Genomic DNA, 17728 nt, shown 5'->3' on the forward strand with positions numbered 1-17728 from the left:
AATGCAAACCCACGGCTATTTAATAGCTACAACTATTTAATCCACAGCTACATAAAAATGTTTATGTTATTAATTTCATGTGTGTATTTTTTGTTATTTTCGTTTACCTTCTGTCAATCCAGTTCCAAATTTAAGAAATATAATAAACCGAGTCATCATCTGTTGTCTGTTAGATAATGGCTTGGCCCAACAAGTTATTGCTAGATAATGAAGACAGATTCTCAAAGTGACAGTCTCCCATCTCTGTGTTAGAGTTGAGGGATGAAATACTTCAATCTCGGCGAATCCACAACAAGCGAAACAACTACCTAAAGGCTCATTCACACTTATTTTGAATTGACAGCAATCAAGGAGAATCAGCCAGAAAAAAAATATTTCCGAAATTCGAACCGAATTCGGGAGAGAATGTCAAAATAAACAATTTTTTCAAGCTTAGTAAGAATGCAACTCCAAAACGCTATCTGACGTTTCAGTGACAGGTGGCAACATTTTTATGCGATTCGGCGGTGTTCTGATGACGTCAGGGCTCATTTGAAGAGCATTCGGGACGTTTTGACTGTATTCGAGGTGACGTCGAGGTACATTCGAGTTGTATTCCAGCTGCAATCGAAATATTCCAATACATTTGAAGAATATTCCACCTGAATTCCAGCAGCAATCGAGATACATTCCAGGCGCATTCGGGACATTCTGACAAGATTTGAAGTGGCTTGCCTTTTCCATTCTCCCTCGAATACGTTTAGAATACATAGAATGCAGAAAGAATACATAGAATGCAGTTAGAATGCACTTCAAATGCCGGTGTTTTTTAACATGTTCAAAAGATTCGGGCATGTTACAAGAATTGACCCGAATAGTTGGAATGCATTCGGAATGCAGTAACAAATTTTAGAATGCAGTTCGAATTTCAAGGAATGTACAGGAATTTTCATTCCGACAGCATTCCGGCTCATTCCGCCTCAAGTGTGAAGGGGGTATAAGGGACGCAACTCTACTTTACACGACACAATACCACTAAAGTCGCCACAGAACACCACTCGTCAGTTTCCGTAACCTTCCGAAATAACACGATTTGTTCTTGAAATGGAAATCAAGTCTGCCACGGATTAACAGAGAAGATATTCTCCTTTTCAATAAACACATTATATCAGCATACTTTCTAAAAACAGATGGGGTGATACTGCTAGAAGCATGGCCTCGGCAACCATATACATGTACTTACAATATCCGCTAAATTCACACTGTGACAACAATTAGATCCTAGTTAGCCAAACCAGCATGTCAACTGAAATACAGTACATGTACTTACAATGTCGACTTTCAATCATACTACCCGCGTGATACTGTCATAAGAATATACTATGTAAACATAATACAATATCTACATGGTTTTGATAATCTGGAGGGATAGCAAGCGAGAAACCAAAACGGCGAGATACATTATTTTTAGTGTGTTTGTTGTTTAACGCCGCACTCAGCAATATTCCGTTATACATAATCCAATCTGGATCAGACAAACAAGGGACTGAAGTTATGACCAGCGATCTGGGTTGTCGGAGTAGTTGGACAAGCTATCGGTTAAGCACGGAGTCTGACCTGCGATCGATATAGCGATAGCTTACTTGGTCCTATTCTGGGTTAGAATTCATCTTCAGTAATCCATGCTTGCCGTAAAAGGCGACTTACGGGATCGGGTGGTCAGGCTCGCTTACTTTGTTGACAGATGCTATCGTATCCCAGTTGCGTAGATCGATGCTCACGTTGTTGATCACTGGATTGTCTGATCCAGACTCGATTAGTTACAGACCGCTGCCATATATGTGGAATATTGCTGAGAACGGCGTAGAACTAAACTCACTCACTCAGCCACTCTAAGCCGGAATAGGCAAGGAGGCCAAACACACGAGCGAGTGACGTAAAAAAATATTCATAAAATTTGTGAATGATGACAAATGTGACACATGTGTCGAAACTGATGGATAACTCTCAGGATTTATGTAATTATGACTTGCAATTATGATTGTAAAGAAGAGTATGTTCGACATAGTGCAGGTTCTATTTTCGCCATGATGATTGATGAAGTTGACAGGAGCCATCATTCAAGTTTTGGCACAGGATATGCACATGGACGGCTGGCCATCATAAAACATGCAGGCTTCCCCGTATCTGTACAATACAGATGAAAACAAAGACTAGACGTCAGTGACAGTGGGTAATCTAGCTAATGGAAACTGAGGCATGTCTGTCTGAAGCTTGGATCCCAGATGTTCTTTTCTGTGAAGGTACTGATACGTTTACCTCAGAGGATAAGGGGGTAGTGGGGAGGGGGCGGGGGTTGTGTGTTGGTGATTTTTGTACAGATGGCAACAAATATAAGCTGATGCATAATACAGGTTAGAATGAATTAACAGGCATAGCAGGGATACCTTTAGGCTGAATCCCGAATACGGGACGGTCGGTATCCCAATATGTTAACATTGTGAGGAGGGATCCTCATACGTATAACATGTTGATGTATTGCTGGAATAGGCTACTGTACAATGTATATATTATTGCTGTATTTGTCGTTAAACTTCACTCACTCACTTCTCAGTCAGTGTATGACATGACCTTACCATTGACACGTGTTCTACCATTTTCCACCCCCTGTGTCACACTGACTCTATATGTTTTACCCACAGTAGAACATGTTGAAGTGAGTGAGTGAGTTTAGTTTTACGCAGTACTCAGCAATATTCCAGCTATATGGCGTCGGTCTGTAAATAATCGAGTCTGGACCAGACAATCCAGTGATCAACAACATGAGCATCGATCTGCGCAATTGGGAACCGATGACATGTGTCAACCAAGCCAGCGAGCCAGACCACCCGATCCCGTTATTCGCCTCTTACGACAAGCATTGGTTACCGAAAGTTCATTCTAACCCGGACCTTCGCGGGTCTGATGAAGTAGACAATGTTTGGCGCGAATAGCTGCAACAGCCTATGCGGGGTAAAGCAACATTTACTCACTCACTTCAGCAGACAATAGAAAATGTTTATTACCTGGATTTGCCTTTTGATATTTACATATGAAAAATTTCACAGTTTTGAAAGAGTTTTTTATAAATCAGTGCCTGCATTCGAGATTATCTACAAAGATCGAGCATGTTCTTGAGCGTTAAACTCCTTCCGTGTGCCCTGATTCTTCCTCTAAGGGCCACAGAATTCCCAAAGCTTGCATTCCTTTACCGATAATTCTATCAGTACCGTTGAAAGATCAATCAAACTTGAGATAATAATGAATCGATACGCTCTTCACTGAGACGGAGGGAAGCCAGGAGCAAGACGCACGTTCTGAAATGTAGAAGGGCGCTCAGCATTTCCATACTGTCAAGATAACGGATCACGTACTTGTACATTCCTTCAAGTTTTCAAGTCAGGTGGCAATTGGTTACATACAGTGGCCCATCAGTATCGGGGGAAGACATTGTAAACAGTGTTGTATAGTGTCTGCCCAATCTTAATATAAATACTATAGCAGCAACCTTGAATTGAGAGTCGCTGTGGAGATTTCGGGGCAGAATATCTTCCCGTACATGCCTAATGGTTTTCACCCTGAAGGGAATTCTGAGTTAATGACCCCCATGAACCTATGCATGTCGGATGAGCCAACTTATTGGATCCTGTGGTGGGGCTTGGTTGGTTGACGATCATGGCCCGACGGCGTCACTGAATTGTCTGGTCCACAATCGGTCAATTATATACTTGAAATCATATATCTGAAGTATTATATTGAACATTACAAAATAAAACGGTTTTAATGAGCTGATTAAAAGTCACTCCATCATCACTTGTGGCTAAGTGGCTACTGTCCTTGGAAGGCAATATCGGCTATATAGCTCTAATAAGAGTTTCCATCCACAGGCAGCAACGGTCGACGGGACTGAGCGAGGTATTGCGCGGTTTGGAAATAATGCAATAATATCACGAAGGCAGATTCGGCTTAGGTATATTACAGTAATATCATGAAGGTGTAGGGTTGTTTTTTTTGGGTTTTTTTGTGTAATGTGGCACGCAGCAATATCCGAGTCTGTTCCAGACAATCCAGTGATTTCGTCATCTCTTACGAAAAGCATGGGTTGCTGATGGCCTATTCTAATCCGGATCTTCAGAGGTCAAAAAGAAAGCAATGGCAGTAAAACAAGTAGTTTTAGTTTTAGTTTTAGTAGCAGAAGTAGTAGTAGCCTCATCAGCAGTAAAAGTAGTAGTAGTAGTAGTGGTAGTGGTAGTAGTGGTAGTAGTGGTAGTGGTGGTAATGGTAGTGGTGGTGGTAGTAGTAGTAGTAGTGGTAGTGGAAGTAGAAGTGGTAGTGGAGTAGTAGTAGTAGTAGTAGTGGTAGTAGTAGTAGTAGTGGTAGTGGTAGTAGTAGTAGTAGTAGTGGTAGTGGTAGTGGTAGTAGTAGTAGTGGTAGTAGTAGTAGTGGTAGTAGTAGTAGTGGTAGTGGTAGTGGTAGTAGTAGTAGTAGTAGTAGTAGTAGGTAGTAGTAGTAGTAGCAGTAGTAATAATAGTAATGGTAGTAGTAGTAGTAGCAGCAGTAGTATTATGATGATTATGTATTGAAATGAATTCGTGTCGTTTAACTCTTTCACAAATACAGCGACCTTGGTACCTAGGTTGCTGGTCGGTACCAGCCAGTCATTAGTATGGAGGGATGTATATACATGAGTATACTTGTAAGCGAATCATTCCGGCTATACCAGAGTGGCATCCTCACAATCACGTCTAAGCCTGCCACATCAATGTGAGAGAGTATGAATAACCTTTCATAAACCCCGATCTCCCGATCCCCTGGTCCTAATGTTAATCCTGTCTTCAGACCAACATGGAGTTCTGTGTCAAACGGCAAAGTGTAAGAAACAGCATGTCAGCAGTATCGTGTTTCTAATTTTGTCAAACAATGATAATGATTTCTGTTCACGTAAGCGTTAGTAGTTCTGTGGCTATAACATCACCACATAGGCGCGAAACAACAGCTCGGTTAGTGGAGAACATCTACTCAAACTCGAATCAAAAATGAAAAAAGCGGTGATTGTTGAAATGGAATTTACAATAGCTCATAAAAACTGTATATGTGAATAGTGTCTTAATGAATGGCCCGGCTGTAACTGTCAGTGTCCCTGTGTGTGCCCTGAGTCTATATTAATGAAACTGCAGGAGGGTCTACTTTGTTCTGGGGCTGCGACAATGACATATATCTTGATGTACGTGTCATGGCAGTCGATTAGTTCGAGACTATCATTTGAGAGACACTCTAATAATGAAGTCTCGTCGATGTAGACACAGATGTAGTGGTAGTCGTGGAAGGCACTGCGGAGTCTGGAGCTCAGGGCCAGGAAATGTATCATATTAACGTATATTGTTATTATTATTATTTATTATAGGATATTTATATAGCGCACATATCCAGGCAACTAGTGCTTGCTCAAGGAGCTGGTGGTTTTTTCCTTCGACCACTGGATGTCAATCTCAACGACACATCATATTATCAATCTCAACTCCCTGGGGGGTATACAACTCTTGCAGCCACTAGGCGCATTGAGTTATTGTGGCTTTCTCATCCTAATGAGGTACCCATTCACAGCTGGGTGGACTGGGACACATAGTGACAGTACTTTGTCCAAGTTCACTGCACGTTGCTGTACCCGCAATTAGGTGTTTGCACGTATTCCTGTGGCCACCATCTGGTCATATACCAACGGATTCGTGGGTTCTTTTAAGTGCACAGGGTTGTGTACTATACACTAGGGGTTGTGACAACACTGAAAGAATCTGCACAAAAAGTTGACTCCAAGGTTTTTACACCCGGTCACAGGTGGGCTCGATCCCGAGACCTCAACCTCGCTGGATCACTAGCCTGGCGCCTTAGCCAGCTCGCCAACCGCGCCCCCAGCGACACCCGACCCACCCCTCCACAACACACACAATCGCTTTAAAGTATAGTTTGAACTCCATGATGGGGAAAAGGAGAGAAAATGATAGTAAACAACTGATATGAAATTGAATCACTTAAACAAATCAGATTCTTACATTCACTCAACTACGAATAAATACTTTCAAAACATACATCTATCTACGCAGTTGGGACATTATGACATGTGTCAACCAAGTCAGTGAAGAGTAGACCTGTGACGATATATCTTAGTATCGATGATCGTGATGCTTTTATCGTGATATGTATCGTTGACCTTAAAATTGTGAATTTTCACTAGAAATTGACGGTTATGTCAAAATTTAAACTGTTACTTGTTATCAAAATACGCCTTTTTAAAGAAAATATCTAAAGATAGCATATCGTATCGCTTCGTATCGTGAAATTTCTGTATCGTCACACCTCTAGTGAACAGTACCACCCAATCCCGTTAGTCGCCTCTTACGAAAAGCATGGGCTGGTGAAAACCGATCTACTTAAACATGAACAAACACATCTCAGACGTTATCAAGAATCATCTACGCTTCAGACGTCAAAATCCTGTAAAAGTAAGACCCAAAGCATGATACTAAATACCCCACCACAGAAAACCCATTTCTGTTTCTTTCCTTTGTAGCCGCCATCAAACATAAGTGTATACTATCTTTTGCGCGGTAGTGTAGGGCGCCATATTTCCGCACTGTCCGGTGTTGCGTAATGCTAAGTAGAACGTGTTCGTGATTCGTGAATAGGCCCACAAAATGAGGTCTTATTACCATGCACGAGTTACATGGTTTATAAAGCGTAAATTGTATGGTGATCGTATATTGTAAATCACCAATACCTGTATTCGGCACTCGAAAGATTTAAAGGTTCTACTCCTGTAAAACACAAGCACATGTTTGTAGACAACGAAATAACACCCGATCTGTTGTCACCGTGAACAGTTTATGTACATATAACACACATACGGTGAACCCAGGCAACCAGCCAACACAACCCGTGAAGATCCCGGTTAGGATTGGTCTCCAGTAACCCATGCTTGTCGTAGAGGTGACTAACGGGATCAGGTGGTCAGTGATCTATATCTGACTTGGTTGACACATGCCATCGTTTCCCAGTTGTGTAGATCGATGCTCATGTTGTTGATCACTGGGTTGTCTGGTCTAGCCATATAGCTGGAATATTGCTGGGTGCGGCGTTAAACAACCAACCAACCAACACATGATCAACTGCTTTAAGAACAGAACCCAAACAGAAAACAAATCGTGATGCTACACATATACATAGCTGTATCTACCTGTCATACCTATCTTGTTTACGTATATATCCATAATGCGTGTGTGGTATAGGAATGAACATATTGTATATATGAGAGGTCTATCGTTTACAATGTGTGTGTCGTCTTAATATTACGCGTGTCTCGTAGGAAATGTAAAAGAATGAAAAAATAATCAAACTGACAGACGCATCGATTTTCACATCGACAATATTAGCGTAATGGAGACACAATTGTGAATGTTATTATAGCTACTTGTACCTACAATAAATACCTTAAATGAGAATAAGGATGGACCCAGATATACTTACACGAAGATGGATCTGAATATACGTACATGAGGATGGATCTAGATATACTTACATGAGGATGGATCAAGATATACATAAATGACGATGGATCCAGATATACTTACATGATGATAGAACTCCAGATATACATACATGAGGATGGAGCTCCAGATATACATACATCAGGATGGATCTCCAGATATACATACATGAGGATGGATCTCCAGATATACATACATGAGGATGGAACTCCAGATATACATACATCAGGATGGATCTCCAGATATACATACATGAGGATGGATCTCCAGATATACATACATGAGGATGGAACTCCAGATATACTTACATGAGGATGGAACTCCAGATATACTTAGATGAGGATGGTTCTAGATATACTTACATGAGGATGGATCTAGAGATACTTACATGAGGATGGAACTAGATATACATAAATGAGGATGGATCTAGATATACGCACACGAGGATGGATCTAGATATACTTAGATGAGGATGGATCTAGATATACTTACATGAGGATTGATCTAGATATACTTATATGAGGATGGATCTAGATATACTTAGATGAGGATGGATCTAGATATACTTACATGATGATGGATCTAGATATACTTAAATGAGGATGGATCTAGATATACTTACATGAGGATGGATCTAGATATACTTACATGAGGATGGATCTAGATATACATAAATGAGGATGGATCTAGATATACTTAGATGAGGATGGATCTAGATATACTTATATGAGGATGGATCAAGATATACATAAATGAGGATGGATCTAGATATACTTACATGAGGATGGATCTAGATATACTTACAAAAAGATGGATCTAGATATACATAAATGAGGATGGATCTAGATATACTTACATGAGGATGGATCTAGATATACTTACATGAGGATGGATCTAGATATACTTACATGAGGATGGATCTAGATATACTTACATGAGGATGGATCTAGATATACTTACATGAGGATGGATCTAGATATACTTAGATGAGGATGGATCTAGATATACATAAATGAGGATGGATCTAGATATACTTACATGAGGATGGATCTAGATATACTTACATGAGGATGGATCTAGATATACTTACATGAGGATGGATCTAGATATACGTACACGAGGATGGATCTAGATATACTTACATGAGGATGGATCTAGATATACTTACATGAGGATGGACCTAGATATACTTACATGAGGATTGATCTAGATATACATAAATGAGGACTGATCTAGATATACTTACATGAGGATGGATCTAGATATACATAAATGAGGATGGATCTAGATATACTTAAATGAGGATGGATCTAGATATACTTACATGAGGATGGATCTAGATATACTTAAATGAGGATGGATCTAGATATACTTACATGAGGATGGATCTAGATATACTTACATGAGGATGGATCCAGATATACATAAATGAGGATGGACATAGATATACTTACATGAGGATGGATACCGGAATTCTAACAAAGGGATGGGCCGAGGGGAAACATTGAGGCCATCTATTTTTGAAAAACATATTATCTCTCAGCCTTCAAGTTAGAATATATTTTTGTGGTGATTTGGATTTATGTGGAATTTTGTGGATTATTTTAATAGCTCTTCAACCCTGTACGGCTGCAAGGCCTGTCCCAACTCGTGGAACAAATATATGTGTTTGTAAGTCAATGCAACCTGTAGTTCCGGATATTGATATGTAATTTCCTGTATGCAAGATTTAGCGGTACTAGCTACTACTGTTACGAATCTCTTTGTTCCTCGGCATCAAAAAGAGCCCCCTTCTACTTCCAAAGCGTTCACAACTCACTTTTCATCCGGTTGAGCTTGACATATACAATTTTTATACAAACCTGCATCAAATCGGCACTGAGATAACATTAGTCCCTCAAGAATCTTAGAGCAGAGACCTGCTTCATAGTTTTTTTAACAAAGAAACTGATTGAGAGAAATTGATGCGTCCGTTGATCATATAAATATTTAACTGACGGGATCCTTTCATATGGCAGCGTAAGTAGTTACAAACCAATTTATCCAGATCATGGCTAGGAAATACAAATCCCCACGAAGACCTTACAAAGGGCCTTTGTATTTTTCTTTAAGTGCAAATTGATCTGTTGTTCATGTAGGCTTTATATCAGCCACAATCAACGTGACCTAACCACAACAGTATGCTGTGATGTTTTATAGTGAGAACAGCAGGGTGTTTAAACAACGCGCAGGTGACCTGCAGGCTTGCTTCCAGGTTCTGTAGTAAAATTGGCTGTCATTAAGCGTGACAAGAACATATTCATTCTGAAGCACTCATTTACCATGTCAGCAATGAACGAGAGTTTAAAACACTCATTGTTCAATATGCCAATGGTAACGTGAGGATTGGTCGGTGACATTTAGAATATCGGGCAATGAGCCAGGCTATTTGTTAAACATACCCTGTAATCGCAACGTGGCAGGGTTTTAACCTGTAAAATAAATTAGTAATATGATTGTAGCTTGGAGATTTTTCTATAATTAATTTTAATTTACGTGAGAAATAATGATGTCGTTAAAAGTTACTCAGTTTGCCAAATGATAGTATGGTCTGTGGCATTTGTGAAATAAATTGCCAGCAATTTACGACATTAAAGTTCCTGACAAATTGCAGATGCTGTGTAGTTATTCAAGGGGAATGAGAAAAGTAAGAATAAATGCACTTGTGTTTTTGCTCTCTTAACAATGTTTCGTTTTCCTCGAATGTACAGGAAGGGTAATGTCGATGTTTTGTTATCCAAACCTGCGCAGTAAGCATGCTAAAATCCATACAGGAACATATTAATAAGAATATAATGATGATTTTCATGCAGTTTTGTTCACGTTAATTGACGTCGGAATACCATTGACGTTGATGCATATGAGTGTTGATAGAAAAGCCGTACTTTCTTCACTATGATGAATAATATGTAGCAATACACTATATTGTATCGATGTGTGTATCCCACTGAGAATCTTTGGCCCAGTGGATAGAGCGTCTGCTGATAGAGCGTGAGGTGGATGGTTCGATGCCTTGCTAATTGACGTTCAAACATGGTACTTGTTGTTTCTGCGCCTGGCGTATAGGAGATGAAACAATGACTGGTCGACCAGGAGTCAAAAAGTCCTTGTTAAACTTAGCATGGTGAACGGAAGGTCTGAGAACTAGAGGGGGTGGGGTAGCCTAGTAGTTAAAGCGTTCGCTCGTCACGCCGAAGACCCGGGTTCGATTCCCCACATGGGTACAACGTGTGAAGCCTATTTCTGGTGTCCCCCGCCTTGATATTGCTGGAACATTGCTAAAGCGGCGTAAAACTAAAAATGTCATGAATAGCAAAAGGCTCAAGTTTAAACGTGTGTGCTCATTTGACAGGTATTATTGACAGCTGTGGTTAACCTCAGGAAGTGATTTCAAGATCTTTATTCAGAATACACGACCCTACCACCCAAAGTACATGTGTAAATAAATTTTGTGATCAACATTAATATAATACAGTAAATGATTGTACATGTATAAGTACAATATAACTGTCATCAAAACATTCAAAATAAACATCAATATAAACAATCTGAGGTTAAATACAAGCTACCCTACATTTCATATGGACATAATGCCCGAAGAATTGAAAATATACTCATGCCAATAATGGTTGTCACCCCCTTCAATTTTTTTTATTGGAGAGGGGTGTGGGGTTGGGGTGGGGAGGGGTGACAACCATTATTGGCATGAATATATATACACTTATTAGTGCATAAATTTCTTATACTGAGGGAAAAATCCCATTTTCATGTCCTCGTGAGTCCGACCTGCTGCCTTGGAAACGATGAACAATTGTTAAGAGCCTTCTACAAGAAACATATTGAGAAAACAAATTCAGCAGAAAAAAAGGTTTCCTCTGATAAAAGGCAGTTCAAAGTGCCTTTCAATATAAATGAAAGCACTACACTTAAGTGAGGATTTATGGAGCGTTCCGAAGTGTCAACAAAATAACACTGTAAAACCTTGATACCAGGCCGAAACAATCAACGCGAGCAAAAAACTGGGTCAGCTTAGATTGAGAGAGGGAAAGAAATAACACCACATCCTACGCACGATAACAATTACTGTATCCACAATGTGTATTATGTCCAGCTGATAAGGCTCCGTTACTCCGTATGCTTTTTACAATATTTTGTTTCAATCATGGCTTTATGAAAACATCAGAAAAGTAAAATGCTTGAGTACACTGAAAACTTCAAGATCTAATTGCACTAATGGGCACTTCAATAAAAATGATTGAACCACGGGCTCTTGAGAGGAGCGACTGAATAATGAGATTTTAAAATGCTCTCTTTTTAATGAATTTCATTCAGACAAAGTGGAGCATACCAGGAAATCAGCTTGATGGTTTAAAAAAGTGAAATAAGACGTCCTTAAGAAATTGTGTTGACGTTCTTTGAAAGGAGATATACTAAAAGTGGTTGTGTTTGCGTGAGGCATCTTTCTGTCAGTCGATAAAACAACAGTTGACTTGCCCATTACTTCCTAGATTAGATGGCTGTTTTATGTTCCCATTGGACGGTCTATCTTCCTAAGTGATGCGGGTAATAACAAAAGGAATGTTCAACACCCATCTGGACTGGGGAACTATATTCTACAGAGTCAGTTAATGGAAACAGAGCATGGATTTTACTCCACTACATTTCAAACAGAAACAATATCCTGATACACGTTGGCGCATGGCTGATATTGCAAACATCTATACATGACACAGGACAGAACATTGGGTTAGTGAGTGATTTAATAAAGCAATCGATCTTCAGTAACCCATGCTTGTAGTAAGAGGTGACTAACGGGATCGGGTGGTCAGGCTCTATTCTCTATTGTCTGCTCAAGTGAGTGAGTAAATATTGCTTTACCCCGCATAGGCTGTTGCGGCTATTCGCGCCAAGCATTATCTACTTCAACAGACCCGTGAAGGTCCGGGTTAGAATGAACCTTCAGCAACCATGCTTTTCGTAAGAGGCGACTAACGGGATCGGATGGTCAGGCTCGCTGGCTTCGTTGACACATGTCATCGTATCCCAATTGCGTAGATCGATGCTGATGTTGTTGATCACTGGATTGTCTGGTCCAGACTCAATTATTTACAGACTGCTGCCATATAGCTGGAACATTGCTGAGTGCGGCGTACAACTACACTCACTCACTCACTCATATCGGTGCCTCTGAAAATGGTCAATCCGGTTATTACACAAGGATGGGTATAGACAACCTTCAAGGGGGTTTCACGGGCTTTGACTACAAACCATGTTCCGTGAGTTTACTATGGACATCCACACCTCTCCTGTAGCAGTGCCAACATTATATCATTGGCACTGTTTCGGTGAATCTGCACCGATAACTATAACATGAAACAGTGTGTACAGACTAACCCATTCAAACCTTCGGGACACATTATGATTTCATTTGTGGTGTTGGTTTGGGTATCCATACCTGTATGCTGCTCGTAGGACATCACTTAAAGGATCGGCTGGTCATTCTTGGGTGATGACTTGCGTGATGGCGTGTCAGCGATGATGTAGATCATTGCTCGCGATATCAATCACTGGTTGACTGTCCCAGACTATGTTTAATAGCCACTTACAGGGGTGGAAATAACTTTAAAATTGCTAGTGTACTCCGGTACAGTGGCACATGTAAAATCACTTGCCCTGATAATTTTTCCACTATACCGGCCGTTTTCTTGTTGATTTTTAAAATAAACAACATAATTAAAATTGGAAAGTCAACTGGACACTGGTACAGTGTGATATACAAATTGTCTTGCCCGACAGAAAAAACCACTGGACTCGGGCGTCGGGCAATGGGTTATTTCCACCCCTGCACTTACCTGAAGCCATAGCCATATTAAATGTGGATTGGGAAGTCAAAGTTGCTGTTTAGTATGACTGATCACATAGCTGTATACTCAATGTGATTGCGTCCCTTGGTCACGCCTGGATCCTGTTTGTTTGCAAATACCAGATTGTGACCCTGATAATGACACCTGTCGACACCTTCCACGTTTCCTGGGCATCTGCTGAAACTTTTTTCTGACACGCCGTCAAAAAAATATGTTTCAAAACAAATTTAAAAGTAAAACTATTCGCTCGTGGGGAAAAATCTAAACATATTAAGAAATTTGTTTCGGGTATATAAAGGCAGATGAACAATAGTAATTGCCGTGACGCAAACAATAAATGGAACAATACATTCCGCCCCACAGCAGTGCAAATCAGATAAAGTAATTCCATGGTTATCCGGTTGAAGTATTGCTTTTACAGAGATGTTATCTACTGACCATGGCATTAACACAATATGTGCAACTAAAAACCAAACCCTCAAGATTAAAATCATAATGTGACTACAAAAAAGGGTTAACCTGTTCACAAATTCGTTTTAGAGAACAAAGCTTGTAGAACGCCTTCGTCGCCATAGTTATAACCTACTTGTTGAACTGAGGAGAAAAAATGAGCTCGGTGACTTGAATGCTTGAATGTTATGGGAGTGCTATGAATCATTACACCACGTGATGTTGAGTTTTATTCCACTGTTAACGTGAACAGACCCGTGGACTTGAATTTTAAATATGGACTGAATAACTGAAAGGGGTGTTTTATGTAAAGAACAGTTCAATTGATTAGGATTGAAGAGTTTACATGAATGTGTTTCTATAAAAGAAGGAGGTTAGGTTTAAATCCTCTGTTCGGGGGTTTCTAATTTCTTCTGTGTTTTGACAACATCTACAACACTACTTTCACTGACAAATATATTTTAAAAACCCAGTACAGAAACATAAACAAATTACGGACGGAAAAACATTCGCAGTAACATTTTAACAACTTCGGGAGAAGAGGGTTACGGAAAGTACCGAGCAGTGACGAATGGCCATTGCGTGTGTACATTCATTTCCCATTACAACAGTACAAACACTAATTGTTTCTTTCAATAGTTAAACTAATTCATGTTTGTTTCCATTATGTTTGACATAACACAGACATTGTATGGCCACAACGCTTGATCTAACTCAGGTTGCAAAGCTGCTCACAGCACTTTGTCACTAAATCGCTAACATGTTAAAACATCAATATTTTACATCGGAACAAAACACGACTATTGGGAGTCGCTGGACGCAAACAATAAAATCAATATAAACTGATGGTGTGTATATATGTGTACACATGAAAATCAGATTTTACCAAACAATTGCAAACGTTATCAACCCGTTGTTCGGCTGAAAACCTAAGGCCGACATTCAGCTATGATAACCGCATCAAATGCATAACCATCGAACAACCAATTTTTGTTTAATAAGAAACGTTAGATGAGGTGAGGTGAAATTGGGTTTTACGTCGTGCTTGAGAATATTTCGCTCATATGACGACGTGCATGCGTGTGTATGTGTATGTGCGGCTGCTTGTACTAGACGGACTGAAGCTGGTTTTATAGTGCTAGCCCACTGAGATACCATGCCGCAGTGAAGCATGAATACCCCACTCAGACGCATTATACTGACTCCGAGCCGACCAGTCCCTGTTGTACCCATTAATGCCGAGCGCCAGGCAGGGACCAACAAGTACCATATTTTAACGTCTTTTGGTATGAACCCGCGACCTCCCGCTCTCTAGGCGGACGGTCTAACCACTACACCACGGAAGCGGTCAAGAAACGTTAGATACCTTATGGATGACAACCTCTTTATCATATTATGATGCGACGTTTCACTCTTGCTTGACAGCGGTATAAGGACCTATACCTACCACGTCGTATCATATCATGAAGAGGTTGTCATCCATTAAGTATGTTTATGGATTATTATTATTCATCAACTTCTAAAATGCCGGTCAAGAAGGACAATACTGGTTTGGTTAATTTTAGGCACCATCATACTTTTTGGGTTGGTTGGTGTGTTGTTTAACGTCGCGCCGCCGAGCCTGAACAAGACAATCCAGTGATCAACAGCATGAGTATCGATCTACGCATTTTGCGATGACATGTGTCAACCTAGTCAGAGAGAATCCAGTTAGTCGTCCCTAACGGCAAGCATGGGTCACTGAAAACCAATTCTAACCCGGATCTTCATGGGTATCATACTTTGTTTGAACGTCAGTTTATTTCACACTTTGGGGCGGTGGGGTGGCCTAGTGGTTAAAGCGTTGGCTCGTCACGCCGAAGACCCGGGTTCGAATCCCCACATGGGTACAATGTGTGAAGCCCATTTCTTGTGTCCCCCACCGTGATGTTGCTGGAATATTGCCAAAAGCGGAGTAAAACCAAACTCAGTCAGTCAGTTTATTTCACACTTTATGTGAATATCGGGTTAGAATATAACCACGACTCTACACACATGACCAGAGACGAGCGAGAGCTTTAACCACTCGACCACCCGATCTCCTCCTTGCAATCCTAATATAATCTAGACCAAAGTGAGATGTACAATATTACCTCAGCGCCACGACTGTCGTAAATCTATGTTAAGGTATGAGAGTTATGATCACCTTAACGCTAGATCGCTTTGTTGTATGCTGTTGATCACTGGATTGTCTGGCCCAGACTCGAGCAAAAGAAAGTACACGGGTGTAATTGTTGCTGCAATTCCAAATTTGCGTTCTGACTAGTAAAATTATTGAAGACCACTGATTGTATAGAACGCAACCATCATGTTTCATTTGCCAAAATGCAACCAAAAACATTTGTACGTGTTTTGCACGAAGTTTCGCAAAATTGTGATTATTGTTCCATGCACGAACACTTTCCTTACAGAGGGTATAAAACCTGTTTGTCGTGAAGACTGAACAATCACTTGACAAAAATCTCACGAGAAAAATGCCAAGATTGACGTCGGCACAACGAGAACAGGCCAAAGGAATGACACAAATGGGTGCTTCCAATAGCCATATTGCTAGGACATTGGGCTGCACAGGACAAGCCATAATTCGGCTGTTTAACCGTTTCAATATGACAGGCCAGACATGTGATCGACTCAGAGGTGGACGTACCAGAGTCACAACACCCCAAGAGGATCGCTATCTGCGGGTTATTTACCTACGTAACCGGATGTTGACGGTGACGTCGTCAGCAGACGTATCATTGGGTCATCGCGTGAGCCGATTCATAGTGACAAGACGACTTCGTGCTGCTGGCATACGGGCCTACCGACAGTTGCGTGGAATGGCCTTGACCTTCCAGCAAGACGTAGGAACCGTCTGCAGTGGTCATCACTGCATCGCTGTTTATTGTTACAATGTCATTTTGCTGATAAAACACATGTATTGTAGTGTGCTTCAGCATAATTTTCCATTTCATCAGTAGGTTTTGTTATTTTTATCTTATTGAAGAAACACAACCTGTGTACTTTCTTTTGCTCGTCAGTTTATTTACAGACCGCCGCCATATACATGTAGCTGGAATATTGCTGAGTGCGGACATCAAACCAGCCAAACAACTAGATCGCCTTACGCAAGGCCCCCTGACTGAGGCATTGTATAGGGCTGGTATATAGCATAAGCGTCATACTGGCAAACCCGCTGTTTCACTGACGCATATTGCCAGGTCGTATGTGTGACATAACATAAGCAGGTTAATCGGATGCATTACTGTTGTTAAGAACTGACTTGAATACCATTTGTGTTTAAGGGGAAATAAATATAACAATAAGGTAAACCTGACTAGCGCATTTGTGGAAAGCGGTCACACCGAATTAACATGGTCAATTCTTTAACAATGATATCCCACAGGGAGTTCATTTGATATTTAATAGGACTATCGTAAAAACAATACGAAATCACTGACATCGTTTAGCCCAATAATGAAACACAAACCCCGCCAATCTATTATCGGCTATTTGTGAAACAGTATTCCGTTTGTAGGCGTGGCCCATTTTCAGGTTTAATTATAAAATATTTAAACCTAAATCTAAAACCTTAAAAGGTCCTTCCTCTACAGCTTACACTTTCAAAACAAAAAGCAGCAGCGTTTGTAAAGAAAATGGTCACTCCTCTCAACTATATACTTCATGGTTTACCTCACACATGACAAACTAGAAAACGGATGATGAAGAACAAGACGGATGATGAAGAACAAGACGGATGCTGTGCCATTACGACAGCTATGTTCACTGGATGTCTTC

This window comes from Haliotis rubra, unplaced genomic scaffold (assembly GCF_003918875.1).
Source record: "Haliotis rubra isolate DU_JTF1 unplaced genomic scaffold, ASM391887v1 Scf315, whole genome shotgun sequence".
Lineage (NCBI taxonomy): Eukaryota > Metazoa > Mollusca > Gastropoda > Lepetellida > Haliotidae > Haliotis > Haliotis rubra.